Raw genomic sequence first — 21,289 nt, 5'->3', positions numbered from 1 at the left:
AACATCATAAAATCCCTGCAGTGCAGAAAGAGGCCATTCAGTGCATCGAGCCTGCACTGACAACATTCCCACCCAGGCCCCATCCCCGAAAACCCATGCATTTAACTTAGCCAATCCCCCTGACACTAAGGGGCAATTTATCATGGCCAATCCCACCTAACCTGCACATCTTTGGACACTAAGGGGCAATTTAGCATAGCCAATCCTCCTAATCTACACATCTTTGGACACTAAGGGGCAATTTGGCATAGCCAATCCTCCTAACCTACACATCTTTGGACACTAAGGGGCAACTTAGCATGGCCAGTCCACCTAACCTGCACATCTGTGGGAGGAAACCAGACCACCCGAAGGAAATCCACGCAGACATGGGGAGAACGAGCAGACTCTGCATAGTGAGCCAAGCTGGAAATCTAACCCGGGTCCCTGGCGCTGTGAGGCAGCAGTGCTAACCACTATGCCACACCACAATTTCCAGATATCAATTCCTGATTCAAGGTTTTGGGAAACAATCCATCCAATTAGTTGATGCAGTCTTTGATACACATATGTGCGCATACACACTTGCACACAGCATGGAGTATCTCATTTACAACATTCAGTCAATGACTTGGGGGGCGCCTGAAGTGGGGCAGTACAGTGGTGAGCACTGCTGCCTCATCCAGGGACCCAGCTTCAATCCTGCCCTTGGGTCACTGTCTGTGTGGAGTTTGCACCTTCTCCCTGTGTCTGCATGGGTTTCCTCCGGGTGCTCCAGTTTCCTCCCACGCTCCAAAGATGTCTGCTTTAGGTGGATTGGCCGTGCTAAATTGTCCCTTAGTGTCCAAAGAGGTTAGGTTGATGGGCCATGTTAAATTGCTTCTTAGTGTCAGGGGGATTAGCAGGGTAAATACATGAGGTAACGGGGATAGGGGTTTCGTGGGATTGTGGTCAATGCAGACTCAATGGGCCGACCGGCCTCCTGCACTGAAGGGATTCTATGATTTCATAAAACTTGTGTTTTCACAGCAGCCATCACATGGCCAAATGTTCCATCTTCTTCCCCACGCATGAGAAATTATCAAAGAAGATTTACCAGGTTAAGAGGTGACAGGTGACCCAAAAGGTTAGGTTAATGGACGGAGAGGTTCAGGGTGGAAGTCCAGAGCTTAAGGCCCCATCCCAGGCAGCTGAAGGCAAGGCCATCAGTGGTGGAGCAATGGGAATCAGGGGATGCTTGAGAGGCTGGAGTTGGAGGATTGCAGAGATCTTGGAGGGTGGTAGGTCTGGAGGAGGTTACAGAGATAGGGAGGGAGTGTAGGGGCTGGAGGAGGTTACAGAGATAGGGAGGGGGGTGTAGGAGACTGGAGGAGGTTACAGAGATAGGGAGGTCTGTAGGGGCTGGAGGAGATTACAGAGATAGGGAGGTCGAGGGGCTGGGGCAGGTTACAGAGATAGGGAGGGGTGTAGGGGCTGGAGGAGGTTACAGAGACAGAAGTGTAGGTACTGGAGGAGGTTACAGAGGTAGGGAGGGTTGTTGGGGCTGGGGGAGGTCACAGAGATAGGGAGCGGGTGTAGGGGTTGGAGGAGGTTACAGAGATAGGGGGTATAGGGGCTGGAGGAGGTTACAAAGATAGGGAGGGTTGTTGGGGCTGGAGGAGGTTACAGGGATAGGGAGGCGGTGTAGGGGCTGGAGGAGGGTACAGAGATAGGGAGGGGTGTAGAGGGTTGGAGGAGGTTACAGAGATAGGGAGGGGGTATAGGGGCTGGAGGAGGTTACAGAGATAGGGGTGTAGAGGGTTGGAGGAGGTTACAGAGATAGGGAGGGGGTATAGGGGCTGGAGGAGGTTACAGAGACAGGGAGGGTTGTTGGGGTTGGAGGAGGTTACAGGGATAGGGAGGGGGTGTAGGGGTTGGAGGAGGTTACAGAGATAGAGAGAAGTGTAGGGATTGGAGGAGGTTACAGAGATAGGATTGTAGGTGGTGAAGGAGGTTAGAGAGATAGGGAGGGGTGGAGGAGATTACAGAGATAGGGAGAGTTGTCAGGGCTGGAGGAGGTTACAGAGATGGGGAGGGGGTGTAGGGGCTGGAGGAGGTTACAGAGATCGGGAGGGGTGTAGGGAGGCTGGAGGAGGTTACAGGGAGAGGGAGTGGCACTAATTCATGATGTCCCATTTGGGGAACCAGTGCACACACGTTGGACCAAATGGCTCCTCTGTGGCGTAACTGTTCCGTAATTCCCTGATGAAACATCCCGTGATGGTCACTCGTGAAATCAGAGCAGGGTTATTGCTTCCTGGAGCCCTGGGTGAATAGATATCCCTGAACCAGGACTGATGACTTTTTTCAGGGTAATGCTTGTTGGAGTTTACTGCGTACCACAAAGCATTGCCGCATTCCCTCTGTCACCATGGCCCCCACGTTGCCAGATCAGCCATGATCTTACTGAATGGCGGGGCAGGTTTGAGGGGCTAGATGGCCTACTCCTGCTCCTATTTCTTATGTTCTTATGTTGCATACAAGCCCCTCACCGCGAGAGGGGCTTTGAGATGCCCTGTCGAGGTGCCAACCACCTTGGGTAATCTGATCTCCGGGTGGGTCGACGGGCTGAAGGTGACTTTCAGCTGTGGGTAGGTGGTAGTTTGCCCTTGCGGTTTGACCGGTTGTGTCGCCCTCAATGAGATCGCCTGACTGTAAACACAGCAGTGTGTTTGCCAACAGTCAGCGGGCCACCTATCCGGGCAGGTGTGTTTGTGTGAGAGTGGGAAGCTTGCCAGGTTTTTTTTGGATGGTGAGATGTGACAGGTAGATCGGTGACGAATACTGTCTCTCTGAGAGAGAACTGTCCTAAGGCCCAGGGGATATTCAGTGAGGGAATCAAGGATGCTGGGGATAAGGTGGGTGTAATAGGTCAGGGGACAACCCAATGCAGTCTTAACTGCAACTCAATACATGATGGCACAATAGTTAGCACTGCTGCCTCACAGCACCAGGGACTCAGGTTTGATTCCCGGTTTGGGTCCCTTTCTGTGCAGAGTCTGCACGTTCGCTCTGTGTCTGCGTGAGTTTCCTCCAAGTCCTCTGGTTTCCTCCCACACTCCAAAGATGTACAGGTTAGGTTGATTGGCCATGCTAAATTGCCCCTTAATATCCAAAGATACTAAGAACAAACCAAGTTTCTCCAACCTCTCCTCATAGCTAACGCCCTCCATACCGGCAACATCCTGGTAAATATTTTCTATGCACTCTCCAAAGCCTCCCCATTTGGCAGTGTGACAACCAGAATTGAATACTATATTCCAAGTGCGGCCTAACTAACTGTAACATGACTTGCCCCAGCCAATGAAGGCAAACATGCCGTATGCCTTCTTGACTACCTTCTCCACCTGCATTGCCACTTTCAGTGATCTGTATACCTGTACATCCAGATCCCTTTGCCTATCAATACTCTGAAAGGTTCTGCCATTTGCTGTATATTTCCTGTTTGTATTAGACTTTCCAAAATGCATTACCTCACATTTGTCCAGATTAAACTCCATCTGCCATCTCTCCACCCAAGTCCCCAACTGATTTATATCCTACTGTATCCTCTGATGGTCCTCATCGCTATCCGCAAATCCACCAACCTTTGTGTCATCCGCAAACTTACTAATCAAACCAGTTACATTTTCCTCCAAAATCATTTATATATTACAAACAGCAAAGGTCCCAGCACTGATCCCTGAGGAACACCACTTGTCACAGCCCTCCATTCAGAACCATGGAAGGCCTCCATTCAGAAGGTGGAAGAGAGAATGTCTGGGGTGCATTGGGTCCTTGGCTGTTTTGCCGAGGCAGCAGGAAGTGTAGACAGCATGGGAGGCTGGTTTGTGTGATGGATTGGGCTACATTCACAACTTTTGTAGCTCCTTGTGGTCTTGGGCAGAGCAGGAGCCCATAATACCAAGCTGTGATACAACCAGAAAGAATGCTTTCTGTGGTGCATCTGTACAAATTGGTGAGAGTCATAGCGGACATGCCAAATTTCCTTAGTCTTGTGAGAAAGTAGAGGCATTGGTGGGGCTTTCTTAACTATAGTGTCAGCATGGGGGGACCAGGACAGATTGTTGATGATCTGGACACCTAAAAATTTGAAGCTCTCGACCCTTTCTACTTCGTCCCCATTGATGTAGACACAGGCATGTTCTCCTTTACGCTTCCTCGATGACAATCTCCTTCGTTTTGTTGACATTGAGGGACACATTATTGTTGCCGCGTCAGTTCACCAGATTCTTTACCGCATTCCCTGTCTCATCAATGTTTGAGATCCGACCCACTACATTGGTGTTGTCAGCAAACTTGAAAATCGAATTGGAGGGGAATTTGGCGACATGTGTGCCCCCCTTGTGATTGACCCCTCAAACCAAAGGGAAGAGTTGCTCTCTACTCACCTTGTCCACACCCCTCACTATCTTGTACAGCTGAAGCTGAAACAGCTTTTTTAAAAGAATCTGCATCAAGAGTGTTGGAACCTGCAAAGTGATACATGTTGGAACAGTGGTTAGCACTGTGACCTCACAGCGCCAGGGAGCCAGGTTCAATTCCAGCCTCGGGGTAACTGACTGATGTTCTCCTTGTGTCTGGGTGCTCTGGTTTCCTCCCACACTCCAAAGCTGTGCAGGTTAGGAGGATTGGTCATCTAAATTGCCCTTTGGTGTCCAAAGATGTGCAGGTTAGGTGGATTGGCCATGCTAAATTGTCCCTTAATGTCCAAAGGTGTGCGGGTTACATGGATTGGCCATGTTAAATTGCCCCTTAATGTCCAGAGATGTGCAGGTTAGGTGGATTGGTCATGCTAAATTGCCCCTTAGTGTTCAAAGATGTGTGGGTTAGGGTGGATTGGCCATGCTAAATTGTCCCTTAGTGTCCAAAGATGTGCGGGTTGTGTAGATTGGCCATGCTAAATTGCCCCTTAGTGTCACCAAATGTGCAGCTTAGGTGGATTGGCCATTTGAAATTGTCCCTTAGTGTCCAAAGATGTGCAGGTAGATGGATTGGCCATACTAAATTGCCCCTTAGTGTCGAAAGATGTGCAGGTTAGATGTATTGGCTGTGCTAAATTGCCCCTCAGCGTCCACACATGTGCAGGCTAGGGGTATTAGTGGGAGATATGCGGGAGGTTATGGGGATTAAGCCTGGAGGGGGCCTGGGTAAGGTGCTTTATCGGAGAGTTGGTGCAGAACCAATGGGCCAAATGGCCTCCTTCTGCCCTGTGGGGATTCTATGAACTGGATCCTCGTACAATTAAAGGTTACAGACCAGGTGTTGGAAACTGGGATAGAAATGAACGTCTCGTCTCCGTTTTTGCCATTTGCTCGCGCAAACACAATGGGCTGAATGGCCTTTTGTGCCCCAATCAGTCGATCGATGGTTCCAGGGACCAGTGGCGGATAGATGAGTCCACTTGATTTGAATGGAATTCATTGATACCATATCTATGGCACTTGTAGGTGACGTGGGACCATATTAAAGGATCTCAGGGCTTCTAGTGGGACACAGTAATTAAAAGGGGGAGCTTGGCAAAGTTGCTAATCAGATGGAGCTGTTTTTAGAGGCCGCAATCACGACGGAATGATTCCCGCAGCAGATGGAGGGCTCGGCTCTGCGTTGGGAAGAATTAATCAGGGACTGGCGATAAACTAAGCGGATTACAGGGATCAGCGTTCCCGTCACTGGGGCAACAGTTCCCTCCCACAGCGCCCAGACCAGGTGAGCTGGAAGGTTGTGTCAAGGTTGTCTCTCGTTCACAGACACACATTAACTTCCTTTTTTCACACCCGTGTCAGACCTGTTCCCCCAAAACTTAACAGCGAGATCTCCCAAACAAGCTTGCCAGCTACCTCTCAAACTCTTCTGTATTCCAGCCTTCCGAACTGACAGGTTTTTGAAATGTCTGTTATCAGCTGTCATGTGGGAGTTAGGATGTTCTGGGTTTAAACCCCACTGCACAGGTTTGAACACAAAATCTAAACTCTCGTGCTGAGGGAATGCCGCACTGTCAGAGGGTCAGTGCTGAGGGGGTCAATGGGTGCTATTTGGATTGGCGGATGGTGACTAGTGGAGTGCCCCAGGGGTCGGTGCTGGAGCCTCAGCTATTTACCATTTATGTAGATGATCTGGAGGAGGGAACTGAGTGTAGGGTGTCGAAATTTGCTGATGACACCAAAATTGGTGGAAAGGCAAATTGTGCGGAGGGTGGTGAGAGTCTACAGAAGGATCTAGATAGGCTGGGCGAATGGGCCAGGAAATGGCAGATGGAATTTAATGTTGGCAAGTGCGAGGTGGTCCACTTTGGTAGGATTAATGGTAGGAAGGATTATTACTTACGTGGAGAAAAACTGCAGCAGGCGATGGTGCAGAGGGACCTCGGGGTCCTTGTGCATGAGTCGCAAAAACCCAGCTTGCAGGTGCAGCAGGTGGTCAGGAAGGCGAATGGGATGCTGGCCTTCATCGCGAGGGGGATTGAATATAAAAGTAGGGAGGTCTTGCTGCGGCTGTATAGGGCATTGGTGAGGCCGCAGCTGGAGTACTGTGTGCAGTTTTGGGCGCTGTACTTACGCAAGGATATTTTGGCCTTGGAGGGAGTGCAGAGGAGGTTTACTAGGCTGATGCCGGAGCTGAGGGGGTTGAGCTATGAGGAGAGGCTGAATAAATTAGGCTTGTACTCATTAGAGCTTAGAAGAATGAGGGGAGATCTCATTGAGACGTATAAGATGATGAATGGGATGGATAGGATAGAGGTGGAGAGACTCTTCCCGCTCAGAAAGGATAGTAGGACTAGGGGGCATAGCCTCAAGATAAAGGGGGGGCGGTTTAGAACGGAGTTGAGGAGGAACTTCTTCACTCAAAGGATGGTGAATCTCTGGAATTCTCTGCCCGTTGAAGTGGTGGAGGCTACCTCGCTAAATATTTTTAAGACGCGGGTTGATGGGTTTTTGGTAAGAGAGGGGATTAAGGGTTATGGGGAGAGGGCGGGAATGTGGAACTGAGCCAAGACAGATCAGCCATGATCTTATTGAATGGCGGGGCAGGCTCGAAGGGCTAGTTGGCCTACTCCTGCTCCTATTTCTTATGTTCTTATGAGGGAGTGCCGCACTGTCAGAGGGTCAGTGCTGAGGGAGTGCCGCACTGTCAGAGGGTCAGTGCTGAGGGAGTGCCACACTGTCAGAGGGTCAGTGCTGAGGGAGTGCCGCACTGTCAGAGGGTCAGTGCTGAGGGAGTGCCGCACTGTGAGAGGGTGAGTGCTGAGGGAGTGCCGCACTGTGAGAGGGTGAGTGCTGAGGGAGTGCCGCACTGTCAGAGGGTCAGTGCCGAGGGAGTGCCGCACTGTCAGAGGGTCAGCACCGAGGGAGTGCCGTACTGTCAGAGGGTCAGCGCCAAGGGAGTGCCGCACTGTCAGAGGGTCAGCGCCAAGGGAGTGCCGCACTGTCAGAGGGTCAGCGCCGAGGGAGTGCCGCACTGTCAGAGGGTCAGCGCCGAGGGAGTGCCGCACTGTCAGAGGGTCAGCATCGAGGGAGTGCCGCACTGTCAGAGGGTCAGCGTTGAGGGAGTGCCGCACTGTCAGAGGGTCAGCGCTGAGGGAGCGCCACACTGTCAGAGGGCCAGCGCCAAGGGAGTGCCGCACTGTCAGAGGGTCAGTGCTGAGGCTGGAAGGCGCTATGGAAATGCAGCAACCTTTCATTGTTTGCTGTGGCCTCGATTTCAGATCATCTAATGATGTGGGAGGGGATTGTTTTTAGCAGCCAGAATGTCAAGCCAGACTTCCTCCCCTTTCCGTGTTCCTGGAATTCTCGCTTATTTTGTTACCAGCGAGGCCGACTTAATTTAATCCGCAGAGGATCATGGCAAGCAGCTGATTGTCCAGCTGTTTTGAACCCCCCCACCCCCCCCCTTCGCCTCAGGCTTTTTAATATTGTTGTTTCAAGTTTTACGCAATTACTTTGAACCTTAGTATATAACATTCATTTTGGGAGGACTAGAATATAAAAGCAGGCATGTATTGATGAAGCTTTATAAGGCTCTGGTCAGACCCCATTTGGAGTATTGTGAGCAGTTTTGGGCCCCGTATCTAAGGAAGGATGTACTGGCCTTGGAAAGGGTCCAGAGGAGGTTCACAAGAATGATCCCTGAAATGAAGAGCTTGCCTTATGAGGAACGGGCTGAGGACGCTGGGTCTGTACTCGTTGGAGTTTAGAAGGATTAGGGGAGGGGGAGGATCTTATTGAAACTTACAGAATACTGGGAGGCCTGGATAGAGTGGACGTGGAGAGGATGTTTCTATTAGTCGGAGAGACCAGAATCTGAGGGCACAGCCTCAGAGTAAGAGGACATTTAGAACAGAGATAAGGAGAAATTTCTTCAGCCAGGGAGTGGTGAATCTGTGGAACTCTTTGCCACAGAAAGCTGGGGAGGCCAGGTCATTGAGTGACTTTAAGGCAGAGATAGATAGGTTCTTGATTAGTAAGGGGATTAAGGGTTATGGAGAAAAGGCAGGAGAAAGGGGTTGAAAGACGTATCAGCCATGATTGAATGGTGGAGCAGACTCGATGGGCTGAATGGTCTATTCTGCTCCTATATTTTATGGTCCAGAGGAGGTTCACAAGAATGATCCCAGGAATGAAGGGTTTGTCATGTGAGGAGTGGTTGTAGAGTCTGGGTCTATACTCGATGGAATTTACAAGGATGTGGGGGAATCTTGTTGAAACTTACAGGATACTGTGAGGCCTGGATAGAGTGGACGTGGAGAGGATGTTTCCACTAGTAGGAGAGACTAGAACCAAAGGGCACAACTTCAGGCTAAAGGGACGATCCTTTAAAACAGAGATGAGGAGGAACTTCTTCAGCCAGAGAGTGGTAAACCTGTGGAATTCTTTGCCACAGAAGGCTGTGGAGGGCCAGGTCATTGAGTGTCTTTAAGACAGAGATAGATAGGTTCTTGATTAATAAGGGGATCAGGGATTATGGGGAAAAGGCAGGAGAATGGGGGATGAGAAAAATATCAGCCATTATTGAATGGCGGAGCAGACTCGATGGGCCGAGTGGCCCCATTCTGCTCCTACATTCAATGGTCTTATGGTAATTTATTCCACATTTCTGGCACCCCCATATTCTGTCCAATTTTGTCATACCCCTTACTACAGTCTCTAAGTTTTAGGGCCTGCCTCACATCCGAGCCTCTACCTGTCCCTGTGTTTTATCCTTTGGGGACTTTATAAATAGTGGTGAAGAGTGCAGTAAGCCAGGAGGTTATGCAGCAGTCACTGGCTTAGGTCTCAGGTGAATTATGGGCTGCACCGGATGTCCAGGTCTATCTAGAAGAGGGTGCACAAGCATACCAAGGATGCGTTGTGCGGAGACACTTGGGTGGTCCCCCTCACATCAAAAGACCTTTGAATTAGGAGCAAGGGAGAGGCCATAAAGCCCCTCAAGACCGTTCTGTCTCTGATTCTGACCTTAAATACCCCTACTCTCCTTCCCATTCCTCCTGCCCACTGCAAAGAACCTTCAATCTAACTCGGGCTTAAATATATTCAATAACCCACAACCCTCCATTGCGTTCTTGTGTCATTCATGGGTTGTGACACATGGTCAAACAATGGTTAGCACTGCTGCCTCACGGCACCCGGGATGCAGGTTCGATTCCTACCTCGGGTAACTGTCTGTGTGGAGTTTGCACATTCTCCCCATGCAGGTTAAGTGGATTGGCCATGCTAAATTGCCCCTTAGTGTCCAAAGATGTGCAGTTACGTAGATTTGGCAATGCTAAATTGTCCCTTAGTGTACAAAGATGTGCAGATTAGAGGGCTTGGCCATGCTAAATTCTCTGTCGTTGTACCTGAACAGGCTGCGGTGTGTGGCGACTAAGGGATTTTCGGAGCAACTTCATTGTGGTGTTAATGTGAGGCTACTTGTCACACTAATAAATAAACTTGACAGAATAAACTTAAACTTCAACGTCCCTCCTCCCCACTCCCCGCTCCGGACTGTGGTAAATGGGACACTGCTGTGTGTGGAATGTTGCTGTATCTGTGCCTGTTCAGGGGCTGGCAAGGGAGATCCATGATGAGACCAACTGAAGTTAGCTGTCTGGACAATGAGTTGGCACAGCAGTGGCCCTCGAATAAGCAACTTAATTAAACAGGTCCTTTTCTTCTAAGCTGCTGCCATGGTTTCCGAGATTGTGAATGGGAACCATTGTCAAGGAAGGGTTAGCCAGGATGGCAAGGTGACCTCACACGTTCCACTAAAGTCTCGACTTGTTAGCTCTTGCCCACTGTGGTCTCGTGAAAAGGATTTTTTTCTTCTACCTCTCCGATTTCAGAATATCTTTCTTGTCCCCGAGGAATTCTTACGAAACCGCCCTTCACTTAATTTCAATTTCCTTGGTTCAAAGTGCCCACAGTTCCAAGAGTGAAGAAGGTTTGCATTTTTCTACACCCTCTCCTTGCCTTGGGATGTCTCAATGCGCAATGGCTGCCACGGAAGCCGAGCCGGTGTTGGGGAGGCCTTGAGTTTTAGTGTCTCAAGTCAGCTTTACATTAACGCCACAATGAAGTTACTGTGAAAATCCCCTAGTCGCCACACTCTGGCGCCTGTTCGGGTAACACTGAGGGAGAATTTAGCATGGCCCAATGCACCCTAACCAGCACGTCTTTTGGACTGTGGGAGGAAACCGGAGCATCCGGAGGAAACCCATGCAGACATGGGGAGCATGTACGCATTCTGCACAGACGGTGACCCAAGCCGGGAATCAAAGCCTGGCGCTGTGATAACCACTTTGCTGCAGTGTCACCCATTGGGTAGCATCTCTACCTCTGGGCAAGATGTCCTGGGCTCAAGCACCACCCCAGGAGGTGATGGTTGTGGAAGGTGAGTTCACAACGTGGTCAAACAGGTCCAGGACCACAAGATGTAGGAGCTGAAGTAGGCCATTCAGTCCATCGAGTCTGCCCCGCCATTCAGTGAGATCTTGACTGACCTAATGTGAGACCCCTCCTTTGAGGAGGCGATGGCCATAAATCCAGAAACTCCTGGGAACCCGGGTTCGAATCCCGCCATGGCAGAAGGTGCAATGTGCATTTAACAGAACATATCCGGAATTAAGACCCAACTGATGACCCATTGTTGGAAAAACCCATCTGGTTCCTTTAGGGAAGGAAATCTGCCGTCCTTACCCAGTCTGGCCTACATCCAACTCCAGAGACACAGCAATGTGGTTGAGTCTCAACTGCCTCGGACATATAGGAATGGGCAATAAATGCTGGCCCAGCCAGTGACACCCGTGTCCCACAAATGAATAAAACACCTTCACATTTCTGACTTATCTCCTCAACCCTCGATTCCCTTACTGATTAAAAATTTGTCTGTCACAGCTTTGAACATACATACTGACCCTGTCTCTCCAGCCCTCTGCGGGAAAGAAGTCCACAGATTCATTACCCTCTGAGAGTAGAAATTCCTCCCCATCTCTGTCTTCAACAGGCAGCCCCTGCCCCACCTTGCACTGAGATGGTGCCCTCTGATCCCAGACTCTCCCACAAGAGGAAACAACCTCTCAGCCTTGACCCTGTCAAGCCCCCTGAGAATCTGATATGTCTCAATAATGTCCCCGCTCATTGTTCTAAATGCCATTGAGTACAGCCTCTTCAACCTCTCAGAAGAAAATTCCTCCATACCCAGGTTCGACCTAGTGAACCTTCTCTGGAAGTGAGCCCCATTTTCTCCCCAGTCCCTGTGGGAGCGAGTCCCACATTCTCCCCCAATCCCCGTGGGAGCGAGTCCCACATTCTCCCCCAATCCCCGTGGGAGCGAGTCCCACATTCTCCCCCACTCCCCGTGGGAGCGAGTCCCACATTCTCCCTGCTCCATGTGGGAGCGAGTCCCACATTCACCCCCTCTCCCTATGGGAGCGAATCCCACATTCTCCCCCAATCCCTGTGGGAGCGAGTCCCACGCTCTCCCCACTCCCCGTGGAAGCGAGTCCCTCATTCTCCCCAGTCCCCATGGGAGCGAGTCCCACATTCTCCCCACTCTCTGGGTAAAGATGTTACTCCAGAGTTCCCCATCAGATTTATTAATGTCTTATACTGAAAGCTTCTTGTTCAATTCTCCTTCACTAATCAAGCATTTTTTATATCAGTCATTCTTGGGTTGTGGCAGCTCTATCAAGCTCAGCATTCATTGTCCATCCCTAATTGCCCCTTGAGAAGGTGAGCCGCCTTCTTGAACCCGCTGCAGTCCCCGTGTGGTGTAGGTACATCCACAGTGCTGTTAGGCAGGGAGTTCCAGGAATTTGACCCACCGACGCTGAAGGAACGGCTGATTTCCCAGTCAGGAAGGTGAGTGACTCAGAGGGGAACCCCCAGGCAGTGGTGTTCCCAGGTATCTGCTGCCCTTGTCCTTCTAGATGGGAGAGGTGGTGGGTTTGAAAGGTGCTGTCTAAGGATCTTTGGTGAGTTACTGCAGTGCATCTTGTAGATGGTACACACGGCTGCTACTGAGCGTCAGTGGTGGAGGGAGTGAGTGTTTGTGGATGGGGTGCCGGGGCTGCTTTGTCTTGGATGGTGTTGAGCTTCTTGAGTGTTGTTGGAGCTGCACCCATCCAGGCAAGTGGGGAGTAGTCCATCACACTCCTGATTTGTCGATGGTGGACAGGCTTTTCAAAAATGTATTAGTCACAAGTAAGGCTTATATTAATATCACAATGAAGTTACTATGAAAATCCCCCAGTCGCCACTCTCCGGCGCCTGTTTGGGTAACACTGAGGGACAATTTAGCACCCTAACCAGCACGTCTTTCGGACTGTGGGAGGAAGCAGGGGCATCTGGAGGAAGCGGGGAGAATGTGCAGACTCCACACAGACAAGCCAGGATTTGAATCCGGCTCCCTGGTGCTATGAGGCAACAGTGCAGCCCACTATGCCACCATGGTTTTGGCGGGCAATGGGAGGGAGTCATGGTGTGAGTTACCCTCTGCAGCATTCCCAGCCTCTGACCTGCCCTAGTTGCCACACCCCTTTGCACATTTGACCTGCGTATGATCGTAATTAATGAAAATCCGGCCTACATTTATATAGAAATAGGGGGAAGGTGAGGATCATGGGATTTTAATCCGAGTTCAGAGGGGAATGAGAATGTTTAAACCCCATGTCATCAAACAGCCAGACTGCCAACAGAGTCTGACAGGGGCTGAGCAGAACCTGCTTTGATCCCCGAATTAGACTCTGAGCTTCTCAAAAATAAAAGTGGTTCAGAGAGGAAAACCAAAATGAGACAGTGTGTTAACTGACCCGTGAAACCACTCCAACTGGAAGTTAAGCCGAGAGAACATCTCCCCCATCACTACGCATTGATGATGGTAAATGTAGCAACAGGGCCTACTAAGCACATGGACAACTCACACATCCTGTTTCACCTCCAAGTGTGAATGAGAGCCACTGCAATCTTATTTTTTAATATTACATCTGAAATTAGAGGCTTTTCCCAGTAAGGGAGATTGTCTCCCCATCAAACATTCCCAGGACAGGTACAGCACGGGGTTAGATACAGAGTAAAGCTCCCTCTACACTGTCGCCCCATCAAACACTCCCAGGACAGGTACAGCACGGGGTTAGATACAGAGTAAAGCTCCCTTGACACTGTCCCCCCCCCATCAAACACTCCCAAGACAGGTATAGCACGGGGTTAGATACAGAGTAAAGCTCCCTCTACACTGTCCCCCCATCAAACACTCCCAGGACAGGTACATCACGGGGTTAGCTACAGAGTAAAGCTCCCTCTACACTGTCCCCCATCAAACACTCCCAGGACAGGTACAGCACAGGGTTAGATACAGAGTAAAGCTCCCTCTACACTGTCCCCCATCAAACACTCCCAGGACAGATGCAGCACGGCGTTAGCTACAGAGTAAAGTCCGGTTGTTTGGGTCTTTGGGGAATCTGCCACTTTTGGTAATGATGGGTTAATCACGATGCTGTGTTTATAATGATTGAGCCTGACTGATCAGGAAGAGATGAAGGTTCCTGCTGGAGGGATTTGGACTGGTTGCGGATCGAGGGGGATAGAGAGAGACAGAAAGAACAGGGAGAGTGATGGAGGGTGTAGAGAACAGCGGCAGATAAAGATAGAGATTGTGACAGGGATAAAAGAGAGACTAAAAGAAGGAGGCAGGGGGAAGAGATGGGGTGAGATGGAGAGATTCAGGGAGAAAGAGTGAGAGCGAGAAAGAGAGAAACAGAGACAGAAATAGATATAGATGGTAAAAGGCAGAGGGAGAGACAGGGAAAGAGATAGTGACGGAGAGACAGGGATACTGATATTGAGACAGACAGAGATACAGATATTGAGAGACAGAAAGTGAGAGAGACAGAGATACTGATATCGAGAGGCAGAGAGAGAGAGACAGGGATACAGATATTGAGAGACGCAGACAGAGAGAGGCAGAGATACAGATAGAAACAGAGAGAGAGAGACAGGGATACTGACATTGAGAGACAGAGAAAGATAGCGACACAGAGAACATAATCACTACTGTTACACAATGAGCGTTCTTCCTGGATAATTTGAATGTTTGGATCTAAGAACAATGTGTTACTTTCAAAACAAGGTGTTGTCCAGCAACCAATTAGGAAATGCCTTGCATTCCAGGATCGGATAATGAATGAATAAAATTATCCCAATGCAATGAAGAGAGGGAAGGAGGGAGGAGGAAAGAGGGACGTGAGAGGGGTAGGGAAAACTGGAGGGAGAGAAGAGAGACCGAGAGAGGAGAGTTGGAGGGAGGGAGAGAGATGAAAGGAGGGATAGAGAGGGAAGCAAGGCATGAGTTCAGAAACTGTGTCAGATCTGAGAAAGTCATGTAATCCTGAGTATTTAAAAGTCTGTGACAGATGATGATGTGTGTGGTAATCTCTCTGTCACTCCGTGGCTCTGGATATCTGGCCAGTCTATCAGAGAAAAGGGCAATCAGCAGGTTCGGATTATCTTCTACACTGCAGATCTCAAACAGTCCCCCAGCCAGGATTCAGTCGCGGAATATCAGTGTGGGTACCTTTCCAAGAACTGCCCTCCCCTCTCTCTCCCAGACCACAGCACCAAGACGCTCAGGGGAAATCCATCCTCTTGTCTCTGGGGGCACAGGCTCCGTCAATACCTCATTGCCTCTGAAGGGAAGTCTGGGGCCAAGGGCACCATTGGGCAATTTGACTGCAAAGGCCATCGTCATTGCTCTTACTTTAATTCTCCTACATCCCCCAGACAGAGACCGAGAGCGGCTGAGGTAGGGATGTGGGTGGGGGGCTGTGGCTTGGAGCCTTATGGAATTTATTAGGGTCAGCATGTGGAGGGAAGGTCAGAGAGGGCGGTCTGAGATGATTTGTAAGACCATGGCTGAAGCTAGTATCCTTGGGCTTCAATGGAGGCCAACAACCCCTCCCCCACTCCCCCCAACCCCCGTGATCAGGAATTTGGCACATTCGTTGAGACTCCTTCCTCAACGCCTACTTTCATTTAATACCATGACTACTCTTCCCAACGGACTTTATCACAGCGCTGCACTGTCAGAGGGTCAGCGCCGAGGGAGCGCCGCACTGTCAGAGGGTCAGCGCCGCTTTGCCGAAGGGCCGTTCCTGCCCTATATAACTCTTTGGAAGCGACTTTTAAAACCCAGGTGTTGTGGGCATGAGCGGGTGTGGTGGGGGTTGTAGAGGAATGGGTGATTGGGATCTCCAGGGTTAATGTCTCGGTTGTAGTTTGGTATCCACCATTTCAGAGTCCATGTACAGTCCCACGAAGCAGCATTGGTCTTCCCTCCTTCCCTTCCCCTCCCCTCCCCTCCTCCTATCCCCCAGTCCAGTGTCATATCACAAAGAACTCGTGAAGATCACACTCAATAATTCATCGCAACAGACAATGAGAGAGAAATAGCTCGATGACAGGAACCCAAGATCTATTAGTACCTGTGTAGTAACCAAATATTCTCACAGTCACGTCTGCCAAACATTAATAGTCATGACTCCCTGGAAGAGAATGGGGGAGGGACCTCGTCACACACTGAAGCTTTCCATTGTCCAGTTACGCAACATAGAAAACATAAGCCCCACCAACGCCTCTACTTTCTCAGAAGACTGAGGAAATTTGGCATGTCCGTGACAGCTGTCACCAACTTTTACAGATGCACCACAGAAAGCATTCTTTCTGGTTGTATCGCAGCTTGGTATGGGCTCCTGCTCTGCCCAAGACCGCAAAGAGCTACAAAAGGTTGTGAACGTAGCCCAATCCATCACACAAACCAGCCTCCCATCCATTGACTCTGTCTACACTTCCCGCTGCCTCGGGGAAAAGCAGCTGGCATAATCATGGACCCCACACACCCCGGACATTCTCTCTTCCATCTTCTTCTGTCAGGAAAAAGATACAAAAGTCTGAGGTCACATACCAACCGACTCAAGAACTGCTTCTTCCCTGCTGCTGTCAGACTTTTGAATGGACCTATCTCGCATTAAGTTGATCTTTACACCCTAGCTGTGACTGTAACACTACATTCTGCACTCTCTTCTTTCCTTCTCTGAGAGGTATGCTTTGTCTGTATAGTGCGCAAGAAACAATACTTTTCACTGTATCCCAGGACATGTGACAATAATAAATCAAATTAAATAGAAAATTGGTGCAGGAGTAGGCCATTTGGCCCTTTGAGACTGCACCACCATTTAATAAGATCATGGTTGATCATGCAATTTCAGTATCCCACTCCCACTTTCTCTCCATGCCCCCCTGAACCCTTTAGCCACAATTGCCATGTCCAGCTCCCTCTTGAATATATCTAATAAACTGACCCCAACATCTTCCTGTGGAAGAGAATTCCACAGGTTCACAACTCCCTGAGTGAAGATGTTCTTCCTCAGTCAGTCCTGAATGGCTTACCCCTTTTTCTTAAGACTGTCATCCCCTAGTTCTGGGCTTCTCCAACATTGGGAACATTCATCACACATCTAGCCTGTCCAGTCCCATCAGGGATTTTATATCTTTCTATGAGATTCTCCTCTCATTCTTCTCAATTCCAGTGAGTACAAGCCCAGTGGATCCAGTCTCTCTTCACATGTCAGTTCTGTCATTCCAGGAATCAGGCTGGTGTCTCCATCAGATGTCTCCACTTCTTCGATTTTCAAAGATTTGTTGCATTCAGCCCTGTTTTTCGGAGTGACCCGAGGAGCTTAAAACTTTGGGTCGGCCGCACTTAGAGTATTGCGTTCAGTTCTGGTCGCCACATTACAGGAAGGACGTAGAGGCTTTGGAGTGAGTGCAGAAGAGGTTTACCAGGATGCTGACTGGATTAGAGGGGATGAGCTATAAAGAGAGGCGAGACGAACAAGGATTGTTTTCTCCGGAGTGGCAGAGGATGAGGAGAGGCTGGACAGAAGTCTATAAAATGATGAGAGGCATAAATAGGGTTGACAGTCGGAATCGTTTTCCCAGAGTTGCAATGTCTTATACTAGTGAGCATGCACTTAAGGTGAGATCGAGAAAGTTCAAAGGAGATGTGAGGGGCATAGAGAGTGATAGGAGATTGGAACGCAGTGCCAGGGCTGGTGTTGGAGACAGATACAATAGGGACATTTAAAGGGCTTTTAGATAATACCCTTTAGTGGGTCAGTACAGAGGCAGTGCCGCACGGTCAGAAGGTCAGTGCTGAGGGAGCGCCGCACTGTCAGAGGGTCAGTGCTGAGGGAGCGTTGCACTATCAGAGGGTCAGTGCTGAGGGAGTGCCGCACTGTCAGAAGGTCAGTCCTGAGGGAAACCGCACTGTCAGAGGGTCAGTCCTGAGGGAAACCGCACTGTCAGAGGGTCAGTGCTGAGGGAATGCCGCACTGTCAGAGGGTCAGTGCTGAGGGACTGCCGCACTGTCAGAGGGTCAGTGCTGAGGGAGCACTGCACTGTCAGAGGGTCAGTGCTGAAGGAGTGCTGCACTGTCAGAGGGTCAGTGCTGAAGGAGTGCTGCACTGTCAGAGGGTCAGTGCTGAAGGAGTGCTGCACTGTCAGAGGGTCAGTGCTGAAGGAGTGCTGCACTGTCAGAGGGTCAGTGCTGAAGGAGTGCTGCACTGTCAGAGGGTCAGTGCTGAAGGAGTGCTGCACTGTCAGAGGGTCAGTGCTGAAGGAGTGCTGCAATGTAGTGCTGCTTTACGATGAGGCTGTGAGATGTGGGTCTGTCTGCACCTTTTTGTAAATGATCCCAAGTCCAATGTTCAGAGGATGAGAATTCAACACTTCAAAAAAAAGGCCTTAATCTGCCGTAAAACACATGGAGAAGCGCTGAGGGTACGAGCGGTTGTACAAAATGCAAGGCCTTGCTTTGAGAAGGCCGCATTTCCCAAGCTGGACAGGACATGAACCAGAGAACCAATCTATTTTCGTTCTTTAAGTATCTTAACCTAAATACAAATCACGATAACTCTAATCCTTCAGGCAATCACACAGGTCTGTTGTGAAATGACCTCCAGGTAACCCTGCCAAGACCCTGTCACCATGGAGTTAACCAGAATCCAGCAATTTAATCTTTATTTTTCAATTATTACTCCTTCATCTAAGAACATAAGAAATAGGAGCAGGAGTAGGCCATCTAGCCCTTCGAGCCTGCCCCGCCATTCAATAAGATCATGGCTGATCTGTCGTGGCTCAGTTCCACATTCCCGCTCTCTCCCCATAACCCTTAATCCCCTCTCATCAAAAACCCATCAACCCGCGTCTTAAAAATATTTAGCGAGTAGCCTCCACCACTTCAACGGGCAGAGAATTCCAGAGATTCACCACCCTTTGAGTGAAGAAGTTCCTCCTCAACTCCGTTCTAAACCGCCCCCCCCCCCTTTATCTTGAGGCTGTGCCCCCTAGTCCTACTATCCTTTCTGAGCGGGAAGAGTCTCTCCACCTCTATCCTATCCATCCCATTCATCATCTTATACGTCTCAATGAGATCTCCCCTCATTCTTCTAAACTCTAACGAGTACAAGCCTAATTTATTCAGCCTCTCCTCATAGCTCAACCCCCTCAACTCCGGCATCTGGCACTGGCTTGTCATGTCTTGATTTCTCTCGTACAATATTGCCACCAGCGACTTATCAACATTATGGGGGGTGGGTGTCACCACTAACCAGAAACTGAACTGGGTCCTAGGTATATAAATACTGGGGCTACCAGAGCAGGTCAGAGGCTGGGAATCCTGAGCAGAGTAACTCACCTCCTGACTCCCTGTAAAGCCTGTTCACCATCTGCAAGGCACAAGTCAGGAGTGTGATGGAATACTCCCCACTTGCCTGGATGGGTGCAGTTCCAACAACACTCAAGAAGCTTGACACCATCCAGGACAAAGCAGCCTCGCTTGATTGGCACCCCATCCACAAACACTCACTCCCTCCACCACCGACGCTCAGTAGCAGCCGTGTGTACCATCTACAAGATGCACTGCAGCAACTCAGCAAGGCTCCTTAGACAGCACTTTCCAAACCCACAACCCACTTCCATCTAGAAGGACAAGGCAGTAGATACTTAGGAACACCCCCACCTGCAAATTCCCCTCCAAGTCGCTCACCATCCTGACTGGGAAATATATCGTCCGTTCCTTTGCTGTCACTGGGTCAAAATCCTGGAAATCCCTCCCTAACAGCATAGTGGTTGTACCTACACCACACAGACTGCAGCGAGTTCAAGAAGGCAGCTCACCCACCACCTTCTCAAGGCGCAATTAGAGATATGCAATAAATGTTGGTCTAGCCAGCGATCCCCACATCCTGTGTATGAAAACAGTGGCACAATGGTTGGCACTACTGCCTCACAGCGCCAGGGACCTGGGTTTAATTCCAGCCTCAGGTGACTATGGAGTCTGCACATTCTCCCTGTGTCTGTGTGGGTTTCCTCCAGGGTAAGTTGCCCCTTAGTGTCCAAAGATGTCAGTTTAGGTGGATTAGCCATGGGAAATTGCCTCTTAGTGTCAAAAGATGTGTAGGTCAGATGGATTGGCCATGGTAAGTTGCCCCTTAGTGTCCAAAGATGTCAGTTTAGGTGGATTGGCCGTGCTAAATTGCCCCTTAGTGTCAAAAGATGTGCAAGTTAGGTGGATAGGCCATGCTAAATTGCCCCTCTGAAATGGCCAAGCAAGACACCCAGTTCAAGGGGCAAGTAGGGATGTGCAACAAATGCTGCTGGGCCAGTGATGCCCGCAGCCGTATGAAAAATTGAAAAAAAGACATGTACGTGCTGAAGGTATACACGTGCTCGCTCATACACAGGGTTAACACACATGATGTGATGGCTTTATCAGCCCCTGGATCTGTGCCGGTCTCAATCCTGAACTCATCAGAGTTAAGTGCCCGAGTGTAATAACACCAGTGACAGTGACACTGTCTCCTCACAATGAATAATTAACAACCTCGAAAAACAATCCCAGCTAAAATAATGGGAGGCTACAGATTGTAATCATGTCTAAAGCATATGTTTGTTACCGCATCAGTACAGCTTGGAAACCCAGCCCTGCTTCCCACCCCCCACCCCCAACCAAACTGCCCCGGTTAAACCCGTGCCTGGCAAAACTAGATTATACATTGCTGGATTAAAACAAAATTAACTCAGACCTGTTCTGGGATCTGTTCTTTCTGAACCTCCACCTCGGAGCGGCACGGCGGCACAGCAGTTAAGCACAGTGACCCAGGTTCGATTACCAGCTTGGGTCCACTGTCTGTGTGGAATCTGCACATTCTCCTCTGTGTCTTTGTGGGTTTCCTCCGGGTGCTCTTGTTTCCTCCCACACTCAAAAATGTGCAGGTTAGATGGATTGGCCATGCTAAGTTGCCCCTTAGTGCCAAAGATGAGCAGGTTACATGGATTGGCCTTGCTAAATTGTCCCTTAGTATCCAAAGATGTGCAGGCTAGGTGGATTGGCCATGCTAAATTAGCCCTTAGTGTCCAAAGATGTGCGGGTTAGGTGGATTGGCCATGCTAAATTGGCCCTTCGTGTCCAAAAATATGCAGGTTAAGTGAACTGGCCATGGGAAATGTATGGGGTTACAGTGAGAAGGTGGGGGAGAGGGCCTGGGTAAGATGAGAGCTTCGTGTTTCTCAGTGTTCTGGTCACCAATAACCTGTCCTGGTCCCTCCACACCGACGCTATAGTTAAAAAAGTCCACCAACTTTATCAGGAAGCCAAGGAATTTTGTCATATCTGCTATGACTCTCACCAACTTTTACAGATGTACCATAGAGAGCATTCTTTCTGGATGTATCACAGC

At 49.7% G+C, this 21,289-nt stretch overlaps 1 protein-coding gene across 1 annotated transcript in view; it reads right to left on the bottom strand.

Annotated features, from left to right (window-relative positions):
* aunip (aurora kinase A and ninein interacting protein) overlaps positions 1-17,460 on the bottom strand; it is a 30,272-nt gene extending 12,812 nt beyond the window's left edge. The window contains exon 1 of the mRNA XM_080181895.1: positions 16,938-17,460. The gene's annotated coding sequence lies outside the window, so the exon portion shown is untranslated. The remainder of the gene's footprint in view (positions 1-16,937) is intronic.
* Between the last annotated feature and the right edge of the window lie 3,829 nt (positions 17,461-21,289).

Source organism: Carcharhinus amblyrhynchos, unplaced genomic scaffold (assembly GCF_965287045.1).
Source record: "Carcharhinus amblyrhynchos unplaced genomic scaffold, sCarAmb.v2.hapA scaffold_43, whole genome shotgun sequence".
In the NCBI taxonomy this organism is placed as follows: Eukaryota; Metazoa; Chordata; class Chondrichthyes; order Carcharhiniformes; family Carcharhinidae; genus Carcharhinus; species Carcharhinus amblyrhynchos.
The sequence above is the reverse complement of the archived record's forward strand: the minus strand, read 5'-3'. Positions and strand labels throughout refer to the sequence as shown.